Raw genomic sequence first — 15,729 nt, forward strand, 5'->3', positions numbered from 1 at the left:
CACCTGTATGCACCACACCCTCCAGGTTTCCCTTTCCATCCTTTGGTATGAAAGAGACACTCCATTACTTCTGAGCATAATTCACTGCTGCCTAATTCATGCCCTCTGGTTCAGTTCGGTTACCAGAGTATTTTATAACCTCTTTAGTTCACCTTATTAATACTTAAAGGAGAAGACGCCTTGAGCTTCCTGTCTTCATTCATTACCGTAAAAGCTATATACCTTTCACCTGTTCTCATGCTGTAAGACATGCTTGTAAAACTTGGTATCAATCGTCTCTGTATAAGGATGTGCAGCAAGGATAAAATCACATAACTTCACTTTCTCTCAATCCATGACATGCCTTACTATATTTTTCATTTCCCTTTCTAAAGATAGCAGGAAGTATTAACCAGAGAAGTACAACTGACATGTAACGAGGCTGCAGCCATTAAAGAGGAGGAAAAGGAGGCGAAAAAAAAAATTATTTGATGTGAGTTCATTCACAAAAGTAAAGGATAACGCAACAAACTATAATGTAAGGTATGTACAATAACCTTTCATATAGGCGAAATGTCTGTTTTCCTGGACTGTCACCAATTGATACCACACATAGTGATTCTAGACACCATGTTCAATAAAACTTTAAGATTTCCTAAGGGGGTATGCTGGGAAATATCCTCTGCTACACAGTAAATGATGTATCTTGTGTATACAGAAGCAACAATAGCAGGTATCTATGTATGAAAAGGTATAAGAAAAAAAGATTTGTTTTCTCATATTTTAAAAGTTTGAATTTTTTTTAATTCAATAACTGAACTGTAGGGTTTTATTTTTGTAACAGTGCAAGGTGAATGATGAGGATGAGGACTGGGTGATGTGGCACTTTCATCTAGCACACAGTTTTTTTTTTTTTTTTTTTTTTTGTTTTTCTTCACAGGTGTCTATTTAAGTTCAAATTCAAGCTTGATTTTATTTAGAGCCTTGATTCACAATTACAGTCTCAAAGAGCTTTACAGGCTTACAATTTAAAAAAAAAAAAAATGGTAGGCCCTGACCTCATAGCAGGCAAGAAAATACTCGTAATAAAACTAAAAAAAAAAAAAAAAAAAAAAAAATTGAGGAGAGTGAGAAGGAAGCCCCTTGCAGGCCAGCCAGGAGTGCAATGAGTGTCGAGTGGGCAATTATTACATCAAATCAAACACTGCTAAATAGTTAAATGAATGCAAAACCAAATGAATCAATATCAGAATAAGACAAATTAGTATTTAGTATTTAAGAGACTGAAGCTGGCTTTGCCCTAGTGGAGGCAGAGGTGCAGTAGGGCATGTCAGTATCATCAAGCAACACATGCATTTTGGGTCAAGGATTATGTGTATTTGTGTTTGCATCACGTGCTTGCTCAGACCAGGGTCAGTAGCACACAATGAAAAGCACATGCATGCTTTGGGTAATCACCATGGCATTATCAGGTGATGTGCACATGGACATATCCTATTCAAAGCTTACCAGCCTTTTTGTAGATGATATATTGGGCAGTTTGACTCTGATATAAATCCCTCAAGCATGAATACACCATTTTTGCATTTTTTTTTTTTTTTTTAACTCTATCACATGGGTCTGTAGTGTGAATGACTGTCATCCAATATCAAACTATCACTGTGCACAATGGCGCATGGAGGACAACACTGAAGGCAATTTTTCCCCCAAAACCATCCACAGTTTCAGCAGGGATTGTGGAGGCGGCTGCATCCTCTGTAGATGTCAGGGACTGGCTGGTGAATGGCCCCCCTGTAGCCAAACTGTCCCTGTGGTTCACTGCCACCTTCTGTTTGGCTCTTGGCCTAATATCATTGAACTGTTTCCTACACTGGGCAACAGTTCTCCTCGGACCAGAGCAACACAGTAACCAAATACGTTATCTCTTCCCAACCTAATCTAATATCATTTGCTATTATTCACTTGAGGTGATTCTTGCTCACACAAGGACATCAGTTTACACATGGGAGAAACCATTATGGCAGACCTGCTGCCGCCTCTTGTTTTTCATCAACAAATTTTCCAAATGTTGTAGCATAGAGTGCACTGCCATTTTGATTGGTCATAATGGAAGCCAGGCCCACCAAACCTGCTAATGTCTTCCTCCTAATCCAATCCAGTTGGTGTGCCACAGCAGTGCCACAGGTGCACACTGCTCCTCTGGCCATTTAATTACCAAAGTCAGCTGCCATGCCCTTCTGGTAGTGACACAGGGGATGAGTTAGTGGGAAATTTGCATAGTGAAAACGTGAGTGGAGGCAGTGAATATAAACTGCTGTTATAAATAAAAATTATCCATGAACTATAGAATACCCAACTCTATTACCATGTGTATGATTTCCATGTGAGCTTAACTTTTGACACACTTTAACTGGAGACAAAGTCGTATCTACAGTATAAACTCCTTAGTGCAGCTCAGTAGTCTGTAAAGTGCCAGTTAATGACAGGTTGGCATAATCTGAAATCAGGACATGTGGATTGTTTAATTATTTAATGATCCCACACTCAGCATTCCTCATGCAATTCCATTTTAGAAAAAAAAATATGTTAGACAGGTTTACTGAAATAATGATGGGAGTCCTCTGAGCTATTCTCTGGTTCATAAAAGCATAACTCTGTGCACATATTTTAAACTACTGGAGTAAAAAGGTCACATGCAAATCCATTAAATAAAAAGAAAGCAAGGTTAGAACATAATGGAGATTTTTTCTGAATGGTAGAATAATTGCAACTATTAATTTCTGCTAAATTCCATTTTCAACATTCATAGATATTTGTCAGTGCACTTTCTCAACTTGATTGACATAAACCCTTAATTCTCTTCAGTCAACAACCAGCTACTGATTGGAAACACAGCTGCAATTACAGTTTGAAATGTAATTGGCCAGAAAAATATCTCTGGACACCTCTAGAGATGCTTTAAGTCCTCGATAAGCTATAAATACAATCTGAATCTGATCCAAAACACATATCAATTCCAGGTGTAAAGGGGGTCAGTGAGGGCTGTGATGATCCTGTGGCTGCCTTTCCTTGTATTTTTGGCTGTTAACCTGTTATTTGAATTCGTGCTCCAGGGTGTTTATGGGCAGAATGAAGAGCCAGTCCTTAGAGGTGATATGGGACACCCTAACCCTGGGCTAACTGTTATACGTACTAATAACTGACTTGAAATGTCTTCATAAGTTACGTTTTTGTATCGATGACGATGGTTAACTTAGCCACTACGGTTTTCAAATCACTGAACCACTTCACAGTAAGGTACCACTGTCCTAAACAGAGCTCCATGTGCCCCATGTGCTTTATATTCATAACCACCCACTTTACATGCATGTCCCTACATACAGTCAAAATTCTTTAGAAAGAAAATGCAGCAATAGCAGCATTTCATATAACAATATAACTATTCATGCACGAGGCCAGTATGGACATTTATGAAGTATGCACTGACATCTGAAACTGTGGAAGGAATCATGTCTGTGATGTGTCACATCATCATTTTACACACACAGAAGGATGTCTAGTAGTTATGTATGAAATGCTACACAGAGACACACTGGTACAAGCGTGTACACACACACACACACACACACACACACACACACACACACACACACACGCATTCACACACACATGCTCACATGCAGACACATGCATACACACACACACACACACACACACACACACACACTAACTAGGGAAACATAGAGACAATTTCAAGTGGACTGTCTAACATAACAGAGCAATCTGTAATTATGGGCTATTATTGTAACAATGCCTGTTAATCAAAAAGCTCATGAAGCACATAAACTGTGTGGATTATAGCAGAAACAATAACGAGAATCAGCCCTCCGGTGCTTTTCATGAAAATCCCAACCTTTCGAAAATTCTTCAGTGGTGTTTATCGCCATATGGGTCACTTATAAAGCAATTATATTTGAGGAATGCTGAAACAGCAAAAAATAGACATCGACAGACCTAGGCATCTGACGTGTTGTAATATATAATAATGCATTCATTACTCTGAATCCCTTGCTGATTTAAGGGGGTCTAAGGCCCTTAATTTGTTTAACAGATGAGTGTTTCAGGATTTTTTGTGTTGTTTTTTCCCCCTTCCCACAGTTGATAAGTAATTCAGCAGCTATAGTGACACTGAAACTTATTTACAAAGGGTAGCTTGGTTGTAGTTAGCTACTTTAAATCATGGTAGCTTGTAACTTATCAAGCTACAGTTTCAAAGCAGCTTCCCCGACACTGAAGATATGATGTTTCAAAAGACAATGAGTAATCATGTACAAATACTGACCAAAATAATCACAATTACGATTTTTGCCCCATAACAGAGCAGCCCTAACTTCAGCAGGCTGCATCCCTCATGTAAAAAAAAGAGACCTTTTCTCAGATCTTCTGAATAAAACTATGCAGCAGTACTGATCATACTGAGGCTGATAACTGCACTGCCAGGACTTTTCTGGTCAGCAAGGCTGTACTGTCAGTGCAATGAAAGCATAAGGTACTACAGTTAGAAATTACAGAAGGGCCAACTGTAGCAAACAGGGCCATGACCTTAGCCTGCCCTCTTTGTTCTATGTGGTTCTGTGCTGTGGAGCTATGTGCTGTGTTAAAGGACACGATGTGGAATAAACTTCATTGTTCAAGTGTAGTTTCTGGTGTCTGCAGTTATGAATGTGATGCCAATTTACATTCTGATTTATCAAGTAGACTTATACTGTTGTGTTATTTAAAGGAAAGCTGTGTTTCCAATCTGCAGCAATAACTTGATCAGGGGACTGACCATGATCAGTTTAAATTTGACCTCTAATAATAGGCGGATTAATCTTGATCCAAAAAGGTAACTAAATCCTAAAAGTAAAAAAAAAAAAAAGTAAACAACCACGGTGTGACATTTCTTTAATTCCATCTTTAACCTGTGAGAAAAGGGTACATGCAGTGCCTCCTGTAGAGTAATTAGGCAATTATGCGGCTTACTCGCAGGGGGAAACTGCAGGGCGTCTATCGTGCCATCTCAGAAATCAGAAAGTTGCAGGGTGCTAATCTACCCTCGAATAAAATGCCATAATTAGATACAAACGAGGAGAAACGCACATGTCAGTAAAAAAAAAAAAAAAAAAAAAAAAAGTGCAACTGTAAAAGTGCAGCCTATGAGTTGACCCAAGAGCTTAGCTTTGCCAACATGTCTTCACCAATAAAGATGATAATCTCGGTAATAGCCATCGCAGGCGTGAATCCCTCGGTGAATGTTTAAGATAACCGCTTCTGCGTGGTGTAGCACACGCAACAGCTGTAGTTACAGCTAAACACTGGCAGTAATGGGATCTCATCCTTGGATAATCCAACGTGAACGCTGATGCGCTCAGTCAGTGTTTTAAAAACTTCACCCCTCAAGAGATTAGCGGCGCGGATATCAGGGCAGAGTTTGAAGGTGATGCCACGCTTCGGCCTTGCCAGTGGATTATTTAAACACCCTAATGATTATTTCACGACGGGGGACCTCCATGATACAGTGAAAATACAATGGGGTGGCCAAGCCGGCATCGCAACAAGCTGCTTTAGCACTGACACTTGGCGCAGCACAGCAACAGTTAAGTTTAACCAGGCGCTGGCAGCACTCACCGGACTGTGCGAGCGGTAAGCGCAAACGCCCACACGCAATTACTCGCTAAATCAGTCATGACAAGCCACAACTCAGCATGAGAAATGTCTTACCATGTTTGGTTCCAAAGTTGCAACACGAATCCTATTCGGACGGGCACGGGAGCCACAAATACCGGCTGGCAGTGTCGTTACAGCATCCTCGCACGGGCACATGAGCACGCGGTTGCCCCCCGTCTTTAGCCCACCACAGTAGAGAGGGCAGCGGGAATTATCGCCTCACCGGAGGGCTGGTGTGCTACGTCCAAAGCGAGCAAAACGCACGGAGAGGCAGAACTATGCCAGTATGGAGCAAACCACAGATAGTCAGTCTCTCTCTCTATCTCATCTCTCCCCCCTTCTCTCTTCGTCATGACGTGTAAGCAGGTAATCTTATTACACCGGTCAGTAAGGTGAAGTCGGCTAAAGCTTCACTGCCCCTCCTCCTCCTCCTCCCCCCACATATCTGCTAGATATGCACCTGGCCCAAACTCAGGTATTCCCCCTGATGGAAATCGATTACATGCAGGCTGTGTTGAGCATGCTCCAGTAAACTTGAACAACTACATGGCAAATCACAGCCTGGTCTATTTGATAAACAAGGAGAAAAACACACCACCCTAAAGTTAAAAAAAAAAAAAAAAAAAAAAAAAAAAAGGGCCAGCTACCATAATCTATTTGTGTGTGGACCTCCAGTCATTATTGGCACAATGTCACTTACTCAATGCAATGCAGCTGCAGTGTCTGACTCAAGGTCACCAAAAAGCTATTTATTGTCAGTTGTCAGTTATTTCAGAGTTAACTCCATTAGCCAGGTCTGTCAGCACCGACTGGAGTGGAGCTGAGAAATATTACAACTGGAGGCATTTAGCTATGATTCACCTGTCACTTTGCAACAATCACTGGCCTTTTCCTCCCTCCAGCTGTTAACCAGCAGCAAAAAGCCTCCCATCAATATAGCTTACTCTAATTAGCTGCTGGTGCTGAATAAGTCCAGAGGGCTGTGAGGGAACATTCAATAAGTGACTTCTACGCAGGAGCATCAACAGAAGTCAAGTTTCAGTGCTTCTGACAACATGGCAGCATCTATCCCGAGTAACAGAGTCACTGTATTTTGGTGGGTTGTGAACAGACGAATAAAACCCATGTGTCGAATCCAGCATGTAACTGTACCTCAACTTTGCCAGTATTCATAAAGAGGTTTAGCAAAATCAGACGCTCCTTGCACGCCCACAGACAGTCAAATTAAACCAAAAATGTACACTGAAAGCACGTAGGCTGTGGCTGTCGATTTCATACAAAAGAGGAAAATCACAACCATCTAACCATGGAAATTTACAACCGACCCTGCGCAATCTATGTGCCTCACCAAAAAAAAATTAGCATAATTTGTTCTGTGTGTACTTAACAGAGCTGAAGAGGTTGGTGGGTAAATGTGTTCTCTGTTTGAAATACTATTCTCTCTATTTAAGACTCTGACCTGTGCATCATGTCGGCAGTATTCTAGTGTGCACGACAGGCATTGGCGGGAACTATCTTGTATCTTTGTATGCATTTTATTTCCTTCATTTGTGATTTGTGTAATTTAAGGCATGGATCACATATCTGATTGAAACATTGTGCTTTTATTATATCACAAGACCGCTCTAATTGTGGTCTCATTGTGTCTGTCCATCATCTGTGGAAACGCTAAACTAAATTTGTGTGAAAATACCCATCTAATTGGTATGCATTGATGTTGGTTGAGCATGAGAGCTAATCCGGGTTAAGTCATCACTACCTCCACTTGGCCCAGCTTGTTTTGGTATGAAGAAGGCTTTGTGAGAAAGCTCTCTCTATAATCAGAACCTGCCACAGTGCTAATTCTCCTTCTCATCTCATCTCTGCTGCAGAGAAAACGAGGGGCCGGTTCAGGCAGGAGTGGAAGACACTCCACAGAGAACGGTGATTAAGAGCTATGTTGCTATTGGGGCGAACTGTAAAGTCTCCCCAGAGCAACCGCACTGAAGTCCTCGTAATGAGAAATCACCAAACTGGCATGATATGCATCCGGGTGTGTGTTGTGTGTGTGTTGTTGTGTGGTGTGGTGTGTGTGTGTGCGTGCGTGCTTGCGTGTGCATTAGGTGAAACATACAGAAAGTAAAATGAGACAGAAATTGAGGTATAAGAGAGAATAACTGTAGTGACTAGTCAGGTATAATAACTGGCAATCGACAGACCTTTTGTTCTTCATTATTCTATCACTCCAGTCAAATCCATCCTCTCCTCAAACAGCGAACCTCTAGAAACAAAAAATATCAGCAATATGTGTGCCTGTATGTAGGGTGGAATGCAGAAATAATTTCCTTAATTCAGAAAAACTCTGTTTCTGTGGTTTGAATTTGATAAGTGATGCATTATTTAACCAGAGCTTTCAAAGCTTGCTTTCTGTAAAACTAATTATGCAGACACAAAGTATTCTTATACTCAACCAAGAGCAGTTACGTTGACTTTGGGGTGCCATGTACTCTTCTGGGAATGCTCACAGTTGTATCAATGTCTGTGTTTATATAATGTACAACCAGGGAAGCCTGGGGCTCCTTTTATGAATGATGCACATTGCCTGTTTGTGTTCAGCTGGAGGTTCAGTCACTAAGCAGGCAAGTCATCTGCCAGGAAAATAATTCCTATTAATGATGTTGCAGTAATAAAAAGTGCTTTCAGACATTTTCATTAAAGCTCCAGAAAGCGGGTCTGCCTAGCAGATGTGAACTTCCAACAGTGACAGACAGTAATGGTTTAATTACTCTCTATAAATGACTTCTTTCTTACATTTGCGGGTGGCTGCACTCAACAGCGAGTGTTTATTCGTTCTTGTTGGGGTGGAGATGCATTGTTTTAACTATTGAATTTTGCCAACTCATAAAATTGTTTTGGGTCATTAAACCGTGTTTGAATGTGACATGATGTTTTCTAACGGGATTGGATGTTTTCAGATTTGGAGAGAAACTGTTTGGGTAAAATGGGTAAGATGCTGCAGATGTCTTTCATGCCATCTGCATCAGTATTTATCACAGAATATTTCTTAGTTTATACACCATGGTGAATCTCCATCATTAATGCATTCAACATGGATCGGGAAAGGAAGTTGGAAGCACGATTAGGGCTGAGCATTAATCAAATATGACTGAATCGCTAAAGTATGGCCAGGGTGCAACATCCAAATGCAGGAGCTACAGTTTTTGATAAGTGTAAAATGCAACAAAATGTTGTTGTCAATAAGTATTATGATCCTACAGAGATCCCTGGCCACAATTGTACTTTCCAGATGTAAGAAAACATGTTCGTTTGGTAGAGACCCCAGCACAAGCACACCATCATCATTTTAATAACTTTTTCAGTGAAAATGAAAACATATTGCAAAAATTTCCATCCTTACTGAAACTGTGATTGATATCGCAATATCTGTAAAATTAATCGCAAAGTGATTTTTTACCATATCGTTCAGCCCTAAGCACGATGATGCTCCCCTCTGATTTAAGAATTAGTTCACTGTCGATGTGTGCTCCTCTTTGAGCTCCCTGAATCAATCGCACAATAAATCATTCAGAGGCCTGGTTGCTAGGATGTGTGGCCATACTTGGATGAGTGGAAAATGACACAATTCCTCTGATGCCTGCTCTCTAAATTCTCTCTGATATTGCTTGCATCTTTAAGGTGAGGGCTTAAAGCATACTGTCAACAAACTCATCAAAACAGCACTGATGATGCTACAATGCTCTTGTGGTGTGGTGGGTGTTGGGGGGGGGGGGGGGGGGGGGGGGGGGGGGGGGGGGGGGGGGTGGAGGGAATCAACAGCAAGAACACAGTGACGGTGCAAAATGCATGCTTCATCTTTAATATTGTTTTTCGGTTGGCGCAAATTGAACAATTCCTCTTGTTGAAGCGTCATTTCGCCTGGACTGCACCCGTGCACTCAGCTGTTGAGTCCTGAAATCCTCTGCTGTGAGCTCCCTGTAGGCAATCCCCAGGGAGGACACACTCATACGTGCATGCGCCCACACAAACAGATGTGCACCTGCAACTACACACACCAAACACATAAGCTGCAAAACAGCTGAGAACTCCGAATTGGCCCTGCAACTGAACAGCAATAGCAGCATATCAGTTATTCCAGAGGTTGACTCTGAGAAGAAATGTTGTAAAGCTATTCTGATAACAATTCCTAAACAAATAATAATGGCAAAACACACTATTTTCATCTCTTTCTGTCTTTCCCTGTTTTTCTCACTTTGTCTCTCCCTGTGTACGTCCAACATAGCACAGCTTGAGAGGTAAGGGGTTCCAGATGTGCGGATATGTGACACCATGTATGAAGAAAATCAAGCGTAGGTCTATGATGGGGATGCGTTGCTTTTCAAGCGCAGCATAGTGCAGTAACACATCCTCTCTCCTCTTTTCCCAGTACACTTTGTGGGTGTACTGTATGTTAATTGGACTTCATAATGTAGTTCCCATAGGAGCATCACCCCTACGTTCATTCAAGAGCACTTGTTAAGTGCAAAATGAAGCCTTATTTTCCAATGTTTATAATAAGCACAATTTGAGAACTGCATTCTGTATGAGGATGAAAGCTACCACTATTGCAATAGATAGATAGATAGATAGACAGACATAGACTGATAGATTGATATCCTCAAATGCACAGCAGTGTAATTAGGGCTTGATTTGGTTGTGCCAGCTGTCTGTAATTAGTTATATAGTCTTACAAAAAGACTGATTTTTTTTCCTTGCAAGGCGTGCTTGAAATCACTAGAAAGGTTGTGATTACACCTGCTGCACAGGAAAGAGTTGTTTTGATTGAACCTGTCATTGGTGGGGATAATCATATATAGAGGTCTTGTTTATCACACTATCAAACATTTTCCTGTAACTCAACAGGACTATTTTGTATTCTTAGAGACACTGTGATCTCCACTCGATTTTAAAAGATGTTTTGTGAGTTTGAACAAAGCTGGTTGTACAGCAGTGTCAAACTGTGGGAACAACAGAGAGGAGAGGTTAAGGACGAAGGCAGCAATGCACTCTTTTCCCGCACAAACATGTGAACGCTTGTCCGTCGGTGCTGAACAGAGCCGACTCGCTCAGATGGCACTAGAGCCCATGTAGTCAAATACCCTGCTATTTCTAACTGTGCAACTAAATTCTACATTCATCTCCTATTGGCATTGCCTGCTAGCAAACACATTTAATCCTATTTAGAATGTGTCATGAGACAACCCTAAAAAATTACAGCAAATGGTTTATAGATGCAAACACATATATATATGTGATATAAATCACTGGCTTGCAACATCAAAACATATTGTGTACATATTAAATACAAATTAATGTGGAACTGAACACGGATTTTTGATAATAGGATAGTGATTATGAAAAGGACTATTGACAAAACCGTAGAACATAGTGCCCTCTATAATCGGTTTACCAGAATCTTCATGGGGCACATGATAATGACCTCTTGCATATGTTCAATGATTCAATTAGACTGATTTATCTAAAAATAAGAAATAATCCCTTGAAAATCACTTGACAAGCTAATATGTGTATTTGTGAATCATGAGAGGCATTAATGCATAGAGACTAATTATGGGCTTAGATGGTAGAATTGCCCAAACTGGAATTAAAAAAAGCCTGGATGAGGTAGCCACCCTTCCAAGAAAACACACAGACACATACAGGCAGGCAGGCAGGCAGGCACACACACACACACACACACACAACACACACACCACATCTGCGTATGGCCCTTGTTTCTCTGTCTTCAGCTTTGGCTTAGGTCTTACCGCAGGCCCTAGCCCCCTCCCGACCCAATATAAAAATTGAAATTGGCTCTGTGCAAATGGAAATGCCGAAGGGGAGTCTGAGCCGAATAAGTGTCAAGGGACATTCTTAGTTTGGCACTGACAACTTGTGTGATATTGAGAGTCAGCGCAAAGAGAGAGAGAGAAGAGAGAGAGGAGAAAGAGAGAGGTCAGAGAAAGCGACGGAGCAAAGGAATGTAAGAGAGGGAGAGAGAGAGCAGTTTAGGCTTACAAATATATAAATGATTCCCAGAGATACATAATAGGGTGGCAGTAACCTGCCAATTGTGTGGAACACTGGGGTGTCAAGGACCGAGGTGAGCATGTAATGGAATGCATCCTGGAGAAAACTAGCAGCGATAATCAGAAAAATTTTGAATCCTACAGGTTACTAGCCCACCAGAGTTCATTTTATTAAAAAAAATAGCTTAACCTACTTGGATTTTTATTCTAACAAAATAAAAAAAAGGGGGGCTGAGGCCAGAGCAAGGCAGCTGACTCACCACTTTAGCATGGATATCCATGGGGCTTAAGAGAGCACAGGGGTGGGTTTTAAAAAATAACTGTGACTGGTTTGTTCAAAACAGCATGGTGTGGTGTTTTCCTGCTCCTTAGTAAAGTGGCAAATACTCTATCCCAGAATGTGAATTGCAATCCAAAGCTAATCTGAGGATGTCTTATTCATCACAGGTGAAAATTGCAAACTTTTGCACAAAATCAAACTGTTTCCTAGCTTGAGACACTGTATAAGAATTTGTAGTACAGGACCTTGAGTCAATATATATTTTATTGCTGTCTGAGCTTTCTGCATGAGAAACCATCCTTGGTGTGAAAAGCCTTTTAGGATGGTACAACTTTGAGAGGTGTAAGGATAGTCATGCAAAGGGATTTTGGGTCAGTTCCCAATGACTGAAAACTACTCATCAAATCTTGATATTTTTCAGCAAAAAAATTCTAGTAGTGACAAATGACCTGAAATGTAACTGAGATAAAATACTTTTTTGGATTTTTTTTTTTTTTTTAAATATATTTTCTTATAGTTTCTTTAAATTGCCCTGCAGCTGTGTGACAGCAGACACTCATGAGACATCATGACTGTGGACTGATCACACAGGCATAGAGGCTAGAGGGGTTTGATAATTGGAACACATGGGAACCAGAGAGCCAGCACCAGATCAGTGACTAGGAGTCCCAGCGGCTATAGAGACCAACACTGAAGGCTGTAATGAAAATGTCCCCCCTCAGTGTTTTTTCCCCCTCCCTGCCTTTTCTTCTCCTCTTCAGAGTGCACCTTGGCAACCTTAGGGAGCCGGCTCTTTTGACAGCTACCACAGGTTATTACTTTTACGACCAGGGGGCAATGGGGATCTCTGGAGAGTCCATTAGCACTTAGAAGAGCAGTTAACTTCTCAAGCAGGGTGGCAGCGATCAGTTCAACTTTTAAACTGGATGGACATCGAATCAAGTGCATATTAGCCATCAAAACTCACAGTTTGTACAAAATATGAACAATTAATTGCCAGAGGTAATGGGTTTAAAAGTCAAAGACATAAACCGATATCACGATTTGTACACAGAGCCAGCATTGTTCTTTCATCATGTGCAAATCAATAGCTACACATGGAATGAAGACATTAAAACATACACTGTGGCATTTTCAACATCAAGCATAGACAATAGAGCTAATGGATGTATAATGGATGTATAGTGAACCTTTTGTAATAGCAGCTTTTGATGTCACAGTTCCATGCAGAAATATGAGTAAAGGTAAAATCTGATGCGTAAATACAGTGATTTTTGGGCTGGGCTTGGCTGTATATTGATTTTATATTGACATCACAATGAGACTACGTGTAATCTTGGATTTTGGATACTGTGATAAGGCGTAAATGTTGCATTACAGTAAAGGGATGCAATTTTCTGCTGTTTATTGCTCACCTCTGCTCATCATATCAACATCACTGATGACTGTTTATCAAAATCTTGCATGCGAATGCCTTATGAAAGTACCAACAGTCATCCCTACAAAACTGTCACAATATCAGCACTGAGGTACTAAGTCAACAATATTGCGATATTTGATTTTGTCCATATTGTCTGGAATAAAAATATGATTTGAATGAATAAAACTCAGGCAAATCAGGCACAAGTACAGTTACAGTTTTCTTTGCAATGGAGAGAGGGATTGAGGGGCAATCTATTTTCTTTATAGTGATGGATCAAAGGACATGGACACATAAAAACTTTTTTTTTTCTTGTAACTTTGCCAGACTAGGGCTTAATAGCACCTGCAGAAATTCTTTGAATCTCTCTTTCCCTCCTCTGTTACTCTCTTTATTCTCCATCCCTCTTCTTGTCACTAATGCTGTGAGTCCTGCTATCCCTTTATCTTGCTCTCCTTTGGATTACCATTCCTTGTGTCTGGCACTGCAGATAAGATGCAGGAGATAAGGGACTTAGATGAAACTGAAGATAAGACTGAGATAGGACTACGATATAAAAGGAGCAGAATACATAAAGACAGAGAGAGAGAGAGAGTGAGCGAGAGAGAGTGAGAGAGAAAGAGATAGATAGATGGATAGATAGATGAGAGAGAGAGAGAGAGAGAGAGAGAGAGAGAGAGAGAGAGAGAGAGAGAGAGAAACAAAAAAATCATATGGTGAAAAAAACACTCCAGTCAATAGATATGCCAAAGAATAATTTCCTTCTGAAGTCTCAAAAGATATAAAGCTATTAGATTTTCCCATTTAAACTATTTTTGTGTTGTGAAGCATGATCTTGCTGAATTGGTCTGTCACGGCCCACTGCCGTGTATCATAATGATGTATGGATCATATGTGGAAAACCGCACTGCCAAATCACTGCTGGTACATATTCAAAGTCAACCTAGTCAAATATCCACTGACAAATCAAAAGGGAGTGGAAATTACCCAAAAGTGCTTAGCTTAGCTTGCATTGTACTGTCTAGACTTAATTCAGGAACATGTTCTGTGCACCTTCATAATAGTTGTGACCTCTCAAAAAGCCACACCTCATCTATAAATCCACTCTTGTCATTCCTAACTCTGCCCTGAGTGGCAGCTGTAGGTTCATTTCTTAGCTCGGTTCCCTCCTGTTTCCTGAGTATCACTTGTGTGTATGCACATGAGGATATGTGCCTGTGTGTGTGCATGTGTGCTTGTGTGTGCATGCCTATGTATGTGTGTCACAGATGTATCATACATAATTTCAGACAGTTATGAATGGCTGGCACACAGGCGTTCAGAGTTGACGTAACAGAGATTGGAATTGAAGGTGGTGGAGTGGGCCCATTTTCTACAGCTCCAAGCCACTCCAACCAGAATGCACTGGAGCCAGAGAACAGCCAGAGACAGACAGCTGACAGAGGAACAGCAAATTAAGTGCATTAGGATCTGGCCCTAATCACAGTTTTGGGCTTGGCAGTCAGGGCTCCATTTCATTACTTGTCAGGAAATGCATCACCAGAATTCCCCGTTTTACCATAGACACAATGACGCATCACTTGGTACACAGGCACTGAGAATACTGCTTTTCCTTCAGGCTGGCTAGAAAATCTGTTTTCTTTATAATTAATACATCCCAAATTCTGGTAAGTTGCATTTTTTGTGCTAAAGTCTTTAGGACAGAGTAGGTGTGATTAACTTGTTAACAAATTGGAAACAAAATTATAATGCCTAAGAGATCAAAACTCTTTAAAACCGTGAAACTGTTAGCGGGTCAATTCGGGTGAAATATCAACACAAACATACTCTCTCTCTCTAACACAGACACACACAATCTCTACCAAGAGTAATTTAACTGTTCATTTAGTTTTTCAACATAAATTGCCCATTCCCATCTTCATTAACTTTCAGCTCTCCGCCCCATTCCATCACAGCTTCTGGATGGTTCAAATTTAAGTGGCAGTGCTGCTGTAATGATGACAGTGAATAAGTTCCTGCCCAAATAACACAGAATACAGCTGGACCAAGATACTGTACGCACAGGCATGATTGGAATACACTGGGAAGTGTTAGGTGACCTTCACAGTAAAGCAGCAAACGCAAAAATGTTATTTCAGACAATTTCATCCCTCTGTGCTCTGTATACCACCAACCACCCTCCACTTCCTCTGCTCCCATACAGAAGCCTCCATATGGCAAAGTGTCCAAACACAAAGGCCAAAGCAAAAGAAAAAAAATGAAATTAAAAAAATTAA

General features: G+C 40.7%; 1 protein-coding gene across 6 annotated transcripts in view; it reads right to left on the reverse strand.

Moving 5' to 3' along the window:
* LOC115372415 (protocadherin-15) overlaps nucleotides 1–15,729 on the reverse strand; it is a 234,862-nt gene that overhangs the window by 189,011 nt on the left and 30,122 nt on the right. The window contains exon 1 of one of the 6 annotated variants that reach the window (XM_030070296.1): nucleotides 5,743–6,013. The exons of the other annotated variants lie outside the window; for them this stretch is intronic. The gene's annotated coding sequence lies outside the window, so the exon portion shown is untranslated. Of the gene's footprint in view, nucleotides 1–5,742; nucleotides 6,014–15,729 lie in introns of those variants that run through there. 6 annotated transcript variants of the gene reach the window in all.

The sequence above is a fragment of the Myripristis murdjan genome, chromosome 15 (genome assembly GCF_902150065.1).
Source record: "Myripristis murdjan chromosome 15, fMyrMur1.1, whole genome shotgun sequence".
Taxonomy (NCBI): domain Eukaryota; kingdom Metazoa; phylum Chordata; class Actinopteri; order Holocentriformes; family Holocentridae; genus Myripristis; species Myripristis murdjan.